General features: G+C 49.3%; 1 long non-coding RNA gene across 1 annotated transcript in view; it reads left to right on the forward strand.

Moving 5' to 3' along the window:
- Positions 1-404: 404 nt before the first annotated feature.
- LOC310752151 overlaps positions 405-13,117 on the forward strand; it is a 43,769-nt gene continuing 31,056 nt past the window's right edge. Inside the window, exon 1 of the long non-coding RNA XR_014542853.1 lies at positions 405-498. This is a non-coding gene — a long non-coding RNA (uncharacterized lncRNA). The remainder of the gene's footprint in view (positions 499-13,117) is intronic.

Consider the following 13,117-nt stretch of genomic DNA (forward strand, 5'->3'; position numbering starts at 1 on the left):
CCAGTCAAGCCAGATTCCCTCCCCCCCCCCCACAAGCAAACCTCAACTATTTCAGTGTCAAGTTGAGTCAGTTGCCCCTGATAGGACCAGATGAGGGATTTTCTTTCTTTTTAAATGCCGAGCTGAACTTCCCACTTGAATGAGCCGCCTTGAATTTCCTTCCCCTGTTGATGTCCTTGCTCTCCCAGCCCTCCCCCCTCCCCATTATAACAAATCGTTCTGGAGATAATTACAGATGGGGGCTATTTATAGCCTGCCAGGCATTCTCTAAAGAGGAACGTTGGCTGTTCTCTACAACACATGTGGCTTTGATATAAATATAGATATTGGCTAATTATCCAAGAGCGGGAAGTTACAACGTGAATGTAGATATATAACAGCAGGGAAATAACAGAGGGGATGGTCTCCCCCTCACTCGCAGTGGTTGCTGCTCCCTTCTCTGCGGGCCAGCAGGCAATTAAAAGGGGCTTCTCTGCTGCTGTTCTATATATCTGTGGGGTGAGGATCCCTTCTTTCGTGTTTCAGGGCCACATTCTTTTTTAAAAGATTTTCTTGATTTACAAAAGTGTGTGCAATGTCTCTCTCTCGTATTCCCCCCCCCATGTATCATTCTTACATATCAGTTTCATTTGTTGAGACATTAGGAAGAAAAGGGGGGAAGAGGTGGAGGGGGGAAGATGGGTGGGGGTGAGGTGGGGTAGCGATGTTTCTATTTTACTTACTATATGTAGGGTTTGGTGTCAGTGTTGCTTCTGCAGGTTCTTTGCTGTTCGCTTGTGTTCCTTTGGTGGTGAGAGAGGTTGGAGTTGGCCTAGGGTGTGGTTATTCATATGCGGTTGGCTGTGGTGGTCTTTGTTTTCATGTGTGAGAGGGGTGGGTGTTTTGGATCAGAATTGGCCTTACTAAACATCTTCCGAGACAATAATGCCCACTTACACCACAAAGAACTCATAACCCACCTACAGCATCATAGCCGGACACTGGAGAGACCTGTCAGGAGTAAGCATGGACCAATGGTACCAAATAGTATGGGAAACAGCCCGACTAGAAAAATTAACCAATAAACTGAAACTGACACAGGGATAAATGGAAGAAGACATCTTCACCCCGGTATGGCTCCCCTTTATCACATACACAGCCCAACAAGACAATGACAAAAATCCACCAACAGCATGCAAATCAATATGGCTAACCTGATCCAAAATACTGGCTGCATTCTTTTTTGGGCAGACTTCTGGGGTGGGCGGAGTCAGAGGCAAAGTGGGCGGAGCAACATATGTACATTCTCCCTTTGTGGAGTCAGCAGACATGCCTTTCTACCTTCCATCTGGACAAGCAAGAGGCATGGCCAGCATTTATATCCCAGCTAGGCAAAAGCACTCAAGGAGGGTGTGAATCATAGAGGGACCACGAGGGTCATCCAGTCCAACCCCCTACAATGCAGGAATCATTTTTCCCAGCGTGTTGCTCGAACCCATGACTCTGAGATCAAGAATCTCATTCTCTATTGCCTCAGTGAGAGTGTGGCCTGGGGAGAGCCCTGAAGGCCAGGCAGAAAGGATTGGAGGGCCAGATTTGGCCCTCAGGCCTGATGTTACCTACCCCAACAATATATGAGAGGCTGCAGCCATTCATGTGGGTGAAAGCCTCCCCCAAATGCCACTCCCCCTTAGGAACTAGATGGGGGGGGCATCCCTCCTCCTCCCTGCATTAGGGAGCTGCCAGAGCTTTTCTGAGATCTGCAATGCATGGATTAGTCTCCCATTCCTGCCTCTCAGGTCTATTTGCAAGGCAAGCCATCAACCCATCTCTGACTTAGGTAGGGCAGCTAATAGCTGCAGTGCTTTACAGGTCAGGAAGCAAAGAGGTCTCTGAAGGAAAGGTGGCATTCAGATGTAGCTCTATCATCTACCATCTATCTGTCACCTATCTATCTATCATCTCCTATGCATTAGAAATTCACATCATGTGAAATTGATTGACACAGTCATGCATCCCAGTGTTTTCAATGCCATTTGTTTCAGAGGCAGCGCTAAAACACCCAGTGCTTCACCCCATATCCCTACTCCCCCCCCCCCACAATTTTTTTACTGGAACTGACTGTGTGGGCAAAGGGAAGAGATTATTTACAATCATGAGCAAACCCTGGGAAGTTCAGTAGTCCCTGCCTGGCCCTGCCTGGAACGACTCCCAGCTCCGAGTCTCTCCATTCCCTGATTAATTTTTGTAGTGGCTCCTTCAGCCTTGGCAGGTTGACAACTGTCGGTAACAGCCAGGCTGCAGTCGTGGAAAGTGTGTGTGCGTGTGTGTGTGTGTGTGTGCGAAGTGTGGTGGGGGAAGGAGAGAAACATCAGCAGCTTTCTCTGCAATCTGTTGGACGCTGCCCAAAGCCAAGACCTGTCCTCCTGCCTTCTGAACTACCGCCTAGGCTGGCAGACACCTCCATCCACTGGCTATTACTGATGCCAAGTCTGGAGAAGGGCCGAGACGTGATGCGAGGGGAAGCAGCGCTATAATACATGACCCGGCTTTGGGGGGGGCAGGCGGGCAGAAGAGAGCATAGTGCTCAAGGTGAGCAGCAAAAAGCTGAGCATGAACCACTGTGGGTGGGACTGAGTTTCCTGAGATTACCCACTCTCTCCTTGTTACCCACCAGGTCAGAGGATATAAACATATAAAGTATGGGAAATGGTAGTAATTTTCATGGCCGGTCTACAGGTGATCAAACTCCCGGGCTGAGGATGTTGGGACTGGGGGCAAGATGGCGGAGTGGGAGCAGGAAGGAGAGTCCAGAAGTCAGGGGTCTGAGGGTCAGGAAGCAGGAAGTCACAAAGTCAAGGGTCCGAGGGTCGAGAAGCAAGGAGTCACGAAGTCAAGGGTCCGAGGATCTTGAAGCAGGGAGTCAGGAAGCCGAGGTCTGAGGATCAGGAAGGAAGAAGCCAAACGCAGCAAGGCAGGAAACGTGTTGCTGTGGCAAAGACCCGAAGGGAAATGCTGACCTTATATCCCTTCCCGGCTCTTGCCACCAGGTGCAGTGAGTTACCAAGCAGCCTCACCTGCACAGCCGCACCTTGCCTCTCCAGAACAAACTTAGGAAGGCCCCAGTCCTGCGAAGCCCTACTGGTCACAGGGCCTGGCTCCTGCATGCACTCCTGACAGTAAATAGTGAGTTCTATGGCAAAATATTGCAGTGTGTTCATGGTTCTAGGCTCTCCATGCCATAGAATCATACAACTGTAGAGCTGCATGGGACCCCCAAGGGACATCTAGTCTAAGGCCCTGCAATGCAGGGATGTATTTTTTAGCTGCAGGATCCCAGACAGATGGCCATCTAACCGCTGTTTAAACACCTCCAACGAAGGAGAGTCTACCACCTTCCTAGGTGTTCTGTTCCACTGCTGCACAGCTCTCACTGTCAGAAAGTTCTTCCTGCTGCTGAGTCAGAATCTCCGTTCTTGCAACTGGAAGCCATTGGGTTCGGTTCTACCCTCTGGAACAGCAGAAAACAAGCTTGCTCCCCCTTCCATGGGACAGCCCTTCAGATATTTGAAGATGGCTATCCTATCAATTTTAAGGGACGCGGGTGGCGCTGTGGGTTAAACCACTGAGCCTAGGACTTGCCAATCAGAAGGTTTGAATCCCTGTGACGGGGTGAGCTCCCGTTGCTCGGTCCTGGCTCCTGCCAACCTAGCAGTTCGAAAGCATGTCAAAGTGCAAGTAGATAAATAGGTACCGCTCCAGCGGAAGGTAAACGGCGTTTCCGTGCGCGGCTCTGATTCGCCAGAAGCGGCTAAGTCATGCTGGCCACATGACCCGGAAGCTGTACGCCGGCTCCCTCGGCCAATAAAGCGAGATGAGCGCCGCAAACCCAGAGTCGGCCTCGACTGGACCTAATGGTCAGGGGCCCCTTTACCTTTACCTTTATCCAATCAATTCCCAGTCTCCGTTTCTCCAGGCTAAGCATATCCAGTTCCCTCGGCCGTTCCTCATAAGGCTTGGTTTCCAGACCCTTGATCAACTTGGTCATCCTCTTCTGCATACATTTCCCCTTGTCAATATCATCATCATCATCATCATCATCATCATCATCATCATCATCATCTTATTTGTATGCCGCCTTTCCATAGTTAAAAAACAATGCTCAAGGCAGCTCACAACATGACAAGATTTACATTTACCAACATAACAAAAGTCATAAACAATAAATAAAACACATCAAAAAGTACACAACCAAACGGAAAACAATTTCCACATAAATAATAAAATCTAAAACTAAGAAGACAGCATTAATATCAATCACAATTTAAAATGACATAGATAAAAAAATAAAAGCAATTTAAAAAACCAAAACAAAAACGGAGCCCTCCCTGCCCTGTCCTTTATGGAGCCTGTCAGGCCCCACCCCAAGCCAGGTGGAGAGAAGCTGGGCAGGGCCCTTCAGGCTCCCAGCAGGTCCGTCCTGGGCAACAATATGGTTGCCCTCTTCTGCACACATTCCAGCTTGTCAGCATCCTTCTTAAATTGTGGTGCCCAGAACTGGAGACAGTATTCCAGGTGTGGTCTGGCCAAGGCAGAATGGAGTGGTAGTATTGCTTCCCTTGACCTGGACACTATACGTCTGTTGATGCAGTCTAGAATAGCATTAGCCTTTTTTTGCTGCTGCATCACACTGTTGACTCATCTCAAGTTTGTGCTCAGCTAAGATGCCTAGATCCTTTTCACATGTACTTCTGAAGTAGTCGAACAACTCCTAGCAAGCACATTCTTGCCAGCCACTGTGAGGTGCAATCTAACTCTTGCTACAAGTCCTTCTTCATGGAAGTGGAGACTTCGGTCCAAGAGGCCTAATCTTTCAAGTGCAGGGCAGGTGGGTATGTCTTGTCAGTGCTGGTCTCGTGGGCCAAACTGGGTGATCTGGTGGGCCTAATGATGCCTGTGGGCTGGATGTTCCCTACTTCTGGTGTAGACACACCTAGTGACAGCAGAGACCTAGAATCATAGAGCTGGAAAGGGCTGCAGCGGTCTTCTAGTCCAACCCCCTGCAATGCGGGAATCTTGAACCCATGACGCTGAGATTAAAAGTCTCATGCGCTACCAACTGAGCTATCCTAGGACAGCACCTCCTCTCCTGGTTGATTTTATAGACGGAGAGTAGAGCCTTGTCCAGTGCGAGAACTGCAACCCCTGGGGAAGTAAATCTCCCTGACTCCTGGGTGTCTGAGTGTTTGCACTGCAATCTTTATGTCCCTTTTATTAGGGCAATTACGCTCCTTGAATAATACATGGCATGTATGCAGTAAGGGTCAGCCAGGCAGGGATGATTTAATCCATGAAGAAAAGGCCTCAGGAGACAGACAGTTCAGCATGCACTCAGGACAAGGAATCCCCCAAATTTCTTCTTCTTATTTCTTATTGCACTTACATATCACATTCCTCACTTCAAGGAGCTCAAGGTGGTATATATGCCCCCCCATATTATCCTCAGAACAACCCCATGTGTTGGGTTAGACTGAGAGTTGATGACTATCCCAAAATCTCCCTGGGAGCTCCATGGCTTAGTGGGGATTTGAACCCTGGCCTTCCAGGTGCTTGTCAAACACTAGCCCAGGGGTCAGCAAACTTTTTCAGCTGGTCCACTGTCCCTCAGACCTTGTGGGGGGCTGGACTATATTTTTTTGGGGGAAATGAATGAATTCCTATGCCCCACAAATAACCCAGAGGTGCATTTTAAATAAAAGCACACATTCTACTCATGTAAAAACACGCTGATTCCTGGACCGTCCGAGGGCTGGATTTAGAAGGTGATTGGGCCGGATCCGGCCCCCGGGCCTTAGTTTGCCTACCCATGCTCTAGCCACTACTGCTAAATCCCCTGACCCCTAGTGGAGAGATAATACCCCATCTTAGTTTCTGTTGCTCTAGCGAGTAGAACCCAAACCAACCAATCCATCAATCAGCCAACCAATGGATTCAAAAGACTATAAGTGAGATTAGAGCTGGAAGAGACCTGCAAGGTCCATCTAGTCCAACCTCCAGCAATGCAGGAATCACAACTAAAGAATCCATGGCAGACTGCCCTCTAACCTCTGTTTAAAGACCTCCAGCAAATGATAGTCCACCATCTTCCAAGAGAGCCCTCTCCACTGCCAAACATCTCTCACCATCGGAAAGTCAGAATCTCCCCCCAGGTAATTTGACCCACCGGTTAAGGTTCTGCCTTCTGGAACTGCAGAAAGCAAGCTTGCTCCATCTTCCATGTGGCAGCCCTCCAGAGATTTGAAGACAAATGGGGGGGGCATGAATGTGAAGAAAGCATCCCATTGCACCATGGTAACATTTCCATCCATTGCTCCGCCTTCTTTTACCTCTGGCTCCACCCACCTCTGGCATGTGTTCAGAATATTGTCCAGAAAGTGCACCTCAGCCTGAAAAAGTCCCCCCCACTAGTTTACTGCCTGTGCCCTCCCTCCCTCTGTCTCCTATGTGCCGTTTTCCATTATTCTGGCATAGCTAGACCTGCAGTGCTTTATGAACCAAGAAGCAATTATTTAGCGAATATCTAATTGTCCTAGGGCTGAGCCCAAATCACCCCCTGCTTTTCACAGCCCTGTTGCAAGAGGCCATTCCCCCTTTGAAGGGTTTTTTCTTCTTCCTGTTGCTTGTAATGTTGGTGTAAAGAGAACTGGATTGTATTCATCAGCTACTATGCCATTTTAATTCTGCCAGCATGCTTTGTCATTCTGGAACATCGGGGTGGGGAGATTACAGTGGCCAGTGGGGTCCCACTTTTGGGGGTGATGGCTGCCATCCCCCCCCGCACCCCTTCTACGTCCTTGAATCATATTGCATCTGGGGAATAGGGAAGGACAGCTGGACTCCTGGAGAAAAGAGCATTGCGCCTCACAGTCAGACACAAAGTTTTTAAAAGAGGAAGTCCTGCTACCCCAGTTAATGATGCATCATTTTATTGCATTTCTCTCCTGGAAATTGCTGGAACAGCATCCTGAAAACAGAGAATGTCCACTGTCTTTTTTTAATCAGGGAAAACTCAAGCACAGGCGCTGTTGTCCAAAACAACGGTTTCTGTGGAGACACAAGAGGTGCCTGTGATCCTCCTGAGGGAGGGTGGGGAGCTGTCTTGGCCCAGCAGGCCGGATCTTTATCCACTCCCTCCTGCAAAGGCAAAGAGCTCTCTAGACAACAGGCCCAAGACACGGCCGCAACTGGAACTGGCACATGCAGCAGGAAATCAGGCAAAGCTGGAGGTTATAAGGCAATCCCCAGTGCGTAGGAATCAAGAACCCGGTTGGTTTTCTTCCTCTCCTCTCCACCGCCCCTCAAAGAGCATGATTTATCTTCGTCAAGGAGAGAATTAGGGGGAAATTACAGAAAGGCAAAAGGGTTTATCCAGAGGGCAGGCCACCCTTTCCAGAACCTGCTTCTCCAAAGACCTTTTTCTGGCTCTTTTCAATCCCGCCATCAATCCAGACACCAGCCAGCCGAGCAGCTGGAAAGGACAGAAAGGGGGAGTGCAGCAATTTGTTCTACTTGGCCACATGTGAGCTCAGCTCATTTGGTCTGGTGGATAAGAGGATGCTGAACTGAGCTGTGCCCATCCCTCGGCATCCCAGTGTGGGTGCTTTCCTGGTGCTATTTTTCTAGGAAAAAAGAGGTGCTGGAACACACCAGGAACACCTCCCTTGTTCTCTTATAATTGCAATGGCTGCCAGAACTGAGAGGTGCCAGAAGTAAGTTCCAGTGAGTTCCAGCTTTAAAAAGTCCCCGCCCCCTGCCCCCCCGGATGTTTGGCATCCCACTCCCGTCAGCCCCAGCCAGGTGCTGGTTGGGCTAATGAGAGCTGGAGGCCAAACATCTGGAGGGGACCATCTTAAAGGTAAAGGGACCCCTGATCATTAGGTCCAGTCGTTGCCGACTCTGGGGTTGCGGTGCTCATCTCGCTTTATTGGCCGAGGGAGCCGATGTACAGCTTCCGGGTCATGTGGCCAGCATGACTAAGCTGCTTCTGGTGAACCAGAGCAGCGCAAGGAAACGCTGTTTACCTTCCTGTCGGAGTGGTACCTATTTATCTACTTGCACTTTTGTGCTTTAGAACTGCTAGGTTGGCAGGAGCAGGGACCGAGCAACAGGAGCTCACCCCGTCACGGGGATTTGAACCGCCGACTGTCTGATCGGCAAGTCCTAGGCTCTGTGGTTTAACCCACAGCGCCACCCACGTCCCATGGGGACCATCTTCGCACAGGCTAAATTACAACATATCTCTGTGTTTCCACATGGTAGGGCTAGTCTGCTTGGGTTATGGGTCAGTGCCCCCCCACCTCAGCCTGCAACCCCACCTGCCTTCCTCCTTATTTACAGGTGGGCCTTGCTTGTCAACTTCCTCCCCCTCTTTACTCTCAATGTTACCCTTTGTGGAGCTCATCAGAGAGAAGGGCAGAGGCAAAACTAGAACTCGCTGGCTGTGCCTGCCGTTGGTTCTGGCTCCACCTACTGGTGGCTTCCTTGGCATCTACCCAACTAGTTTCGATGGTCACCTAGCCCAATGCGCTGCAATTCAGAAAGCCCAGCTAAGATCACAGCAACTTTTCTCCTCCACGTCCTTCTTCTTCTGAGTTGAGCCAAGCCACCTTTTGTCCTAGTGTGCCATCTGAACCCAGGCTCGTGGTTTAGCTCTGTCGGACAAGCTACAAATTGTAGACCAGGGCTGTGCAATGAACCTGGCCAATTCTCAAACTGAATCAGGTCAAATCAGGACCAGTCCGAAATGATTTGTGCCAATCCAAAACTCAAAACAGTATTTTTTAAAAAATCAAAATAGCAAGTCAGACAACCTCCAAAGTCATAGAGCTAAAGCTTGCTTATAGTCTGTAGAGAGCTGACCACAAGGCCAGATTTGGGCAGCACGCTAGGTCAAACCACAGCTTAATTCAGCAGCAGGATGGCCAGGCAGGAGCAAAGTAGATGCAATTGCCTCTCCAGGAGGCTGCCTGCTTGCTCACTGTAAAATATCAGTGAAGAACTAGTTGGGAGTTGGGTATGTTTAGCCTGGAGAAGAGAAGATCGCAAGGTGATATGAGAGCCATCTTGCTGAATCTGAGGTTGCCCAAATTGACTGGGATAGCTCAGTTGGTAGAGCATAAGACTTCTAATCTCAGGGTCGTAAGTTTGAGCCCCATGTTGGGCAAAAAATCCTGCATTGCAAGATTTCAGGGTCCCTTCCAACTCTACAGTTCTGTAATTCTATTATTTGGAGCATCTCATGCCCTCCTCCCACCAAAGGGGTGCCTTTTCTTATGAAATCAACCTCACCTCTTACTTACCTCCAGGTGCTGAATGGGGCTCAGCCTTCATTTGACTAGAATTAAGTGTCTCTGCCTGTCACTGGCTCTGGCACCAACTCCTGTTGGGCTCCCCTTACTTCTGCCCCACCAGCCTCAATGAACAACAGCCAACCATTGCCTGGATGCCCAGAAAGGTGGACGCCTGCTCTGTTATTTCAACCAGGATTGAAAGAACCGTTCAGCTATAGCTCCATTTTGGGATACATTTGCATTTCTCCCTTTCTCAAACAACCCAGATCCTGGATTTCTGAATTACCTTGTTTTCTTTCTGAAGTGGAACCAATTTATTATGGATTCCCCATCATTCCAACTCAAATTATTATTTCTGAATTTTATACAAAGCACAGTGCTTGTACAGTTTAATGCGGCTTTCTGTTCTGATAGTTTCTTTGTGTCTCCCCCGCACACCTCTGCAGCTCCCCTGCACAGTTTGCATATTGATAATGTGCTGCGAAATGCGAGCTTGATGAGACTATTGGCAGCTTCTGCAGCAGAAGGAAATATGGGGTGGCGGGGCCCACTCCGCCGACACGGCTGCCATTTGGCTCCTCCCCTCCCTGAACTGCCTCCATGCAAGCTGGTCATGATCCCAGGTATTACAAATAGCAAACTCATAGCCAGGTCCTTGTTCAGCCAAAACTGCTTTAAGGGAAGATCAACAGACTTGGAAGAATCCTAAGATGTCCACAAGTTAAAAAGTAGAGAAATTGCCTCCCACCCCAAATGACCCAGTGATCCATGAGCAAGCTCAGTGGTCGCAGAATGCCAGCTGACTTTCTTTTTTTAAGGGGGTAGAAGAATAGTCTATCCTGGGGGGAAAGCATGGCTGGAATCTTCAACAGGTGCCCACTGCCTATTTGTGGCAGCTTCACTCAATAAGAAAAATTATGCTAATGCCTGCGCTTGCTCGTTTTCCTCTTTCCTCCCCATCCTATTTTCCTTTTGTGCCATGCCAACTGGATGGCAAGCCTGCAGGAGAGACGGCCCTGTTTATTTCAATATATCCATCAAAGCGCCTAGGAGGCAAGGAATAAATAAAAAGGAAGGCAGGAAGTGCATTGAGAGTCTTTCTATGGGGCCTGTGCATTTGTCCTGTAAAAAAAGGTTGCATCAATAATTCAATAATGCAATGTGTATGGGGTTTACCAATGCACCAGAGTAACCGGCCATTAGGAGACCTAGGTTGAAACCCAAACCCTTCCCTGCCAAGATGCTTCCAGCCTTTGCACTGCAAACAGGGCTCTCCTCACCCTCCATCTTTGGAGAGGAGGGGTGACTCAGGGATAGGCGCTCCATGCACATCACAGAGGGCACACACAGGTCTGAGGTCCTGCATACTGTGCTCAGGTGCCCTGAACCCAAGAAAACTGGGAGCCATCGCCCATCACTGGTGCTGTCCAGGGTACTGATTCACATCAGACCCAGATTCCCAAATGCATCCACTAGCATAGGGAGGGCAAGCTTTCTGCAGAGGCAGGTGGGCAGCCAGTGGCAACATGCCAACGGGTGGGGCCAGAGTGGGCAGTGACTGGGTCCAAGGCCAGTGATTTGGCCATTCATACGCACCCAACATGAGGAGAGCGGTGCACAAGGATGGCCCTCCTCATTCACCACAATCCATATGGAAATCACGCCGTGACCCTCGCTGTACAACGCCTGCTCCATGTAATTTATGCACCCAAGGCACAAGACCAGCATTTGAAATTTGCCAGGCACCTGGCTATCAGCCACTTGCAACTAAGTGAAGATGCCCTGACGTCTCCACCATCTGGAGATGCATGCCTGGGGATCCTTGGATCGTGACTGTTTTCACACAGTAGCAGCACATCCTATCGAATTCTATCTGTTATCTTTTATCTGCACAATCAGAATGAACTTCAGAACCAAAAGTCATATTGAAAAATAGGACTTTTGAGCCGCCTGGCCTCCAAATGTCAACCAGGCATTCTGTTTCAGCGACTGTAACCCTGCTTTAAGGAACCCTTTGGCGCCGAGCTTATATAGCGTCTAACATTGCACAGGACAGGAACACAATTCAATGGAGGGGTGACTTTGGTGGTAAGAGGGACATGGAGGAGGATCCCAGCTGTGAATCCTGAACTGCAGTGAGTTGGACTAGGTGGCCCTTGGGGTCCTTTCCAACCCTACAATTCTAAGATGCTGTGCTCTCCTCTCCTGGAGATCTCCTGGTCTGCCCCGCAGAGGACCTTAAGGTCCACGAATAACCATAGTTTAGAGGTCCAGGGCCTAAGGAAGTCAGACTATCCTCCACCAGGGCCAGGGCCTTTTCAGTGATGGCTCTGACCTGGTGGAATGCTCTGTCCCATGAGACCAGGGCCCTGCAAGATTTAACCTCTTTCCGTCAGGCCTGTAAGACAGAGCTATTCCGCCTGACCTTTAATTTGAACTCAGCCTGATCTTTTATTTCCCTCCCCTCCCCCTCCCCCTCCCCTCCCCTTTTATGAAGATTACCCACTCTGAGAGCCCACAGCTAATTCGCCCCTGGCCTCCTCACTGGCCCAAGTAGGACCAATTCAGCCAGCTAGCCCTGGGGATTATTCTAATGCTTATTTCCCCTAAATTGATTTCTGGATTTTGAATTTTATTGTTATCCATGTTTTTATACTGCTTTTACAATTAAGTGTTTTAAATTTGTTGTCAGCCGCCCTGAGCCCGGTTTTTGAACTGGGAAGGGCGGGGTATAAATAAAAAAATATTATTATTATTATGGAGTCCATGTGTCCATGCTAAAGCATGGTTTGGCTTAGCACAATCTGTGAACCAGGTCAGTGTTGAGAACTGGTGGAACCTGTTAGCAGCTGCCCTGCGTGGCGAACCACTAAACTGCAGCCGGCAGCTTTCTTAATGAAGAAGTTCCTGTCCAGACTGATGGTTGGTTCCCCTAGGCTGGAAGGAGTAGCTACAAAGGGATTCCTTTCACAGCTGAGCCTTGCTGGAACCACAATGGTTTTCCTGGGCTCTGGTGAGCACCTGCGTCCTGGCTTCTGACTCACTCATGGCTTCCGAATGCCAGCCTGCCTTGCAACGCCTGATTCACTTCTGATTGCTGCCCACCTCAGCCCTCACAGGGACACCCACTCCCAGGGAAAAGGGGTTAACCGTGCAGTTGCATTTTGTGCTCAGGCTAGGGGGAAAAGCAACCAGCAACAATGCTGGAAGCGGCAAAGAGATTAATTTTGTCTGTAATGAGAGAGAGAAATTCCTCTAGCATGCATTGTGGTCCCCGAGCGAGTAATTTGTTTGATTACACACAGGTTGGTAGCAGAGCTGAAATGAAAAATTTTTTCTCTCCCCCCCGCCCCACGGCCTCCTCCCTTTCTCCCCCGAAACTTTGAGTCTTTGGGGGAAATCCAGATCTTGCAACATTATGGATTACTTCCCGTTGTGTTCACGATGAACAGGCCGGGATTTAACCATGGTTGCATACAGACTTAGGGGCGATTGAGAAAGGCAGGGAGGCAGGCAGGCAGGGCCAATTCAGTTCAATTTGTCACTGTTAACTAATAGTGAGAGGAATCGTTGAATTGTAGAGGTGGCATGGACCCCAAGGGTCCTCTAGTCCATCCCCCTGCAATGCAGGAAACTCAGCTAAAGCATCCATGACAAATGGCCACCCAACCTTTGCTTAAAAACCGCCAAGGAAGGAGAAATTTGTGGCATTTGGGGATGAGGCATGCAACTGAAGGATGGTTTGGGGCTGCCTCTAACCTTCCCAGGTGCTCCATGCAAAGTGGTGT

Source organism: Podarcis filfolensis (genome assembly GCF_964270895.1).
Source record: "Podarcis filfolensis genome assembly, chromosome: 16".
Taxonomy (NCBI): domain Eukaryota; kingdom Metazoa; phylum Chordata; class Lepidosauria; order Squamata; family Lacertidae; genus Podarcis; species Podarcis filfolensis.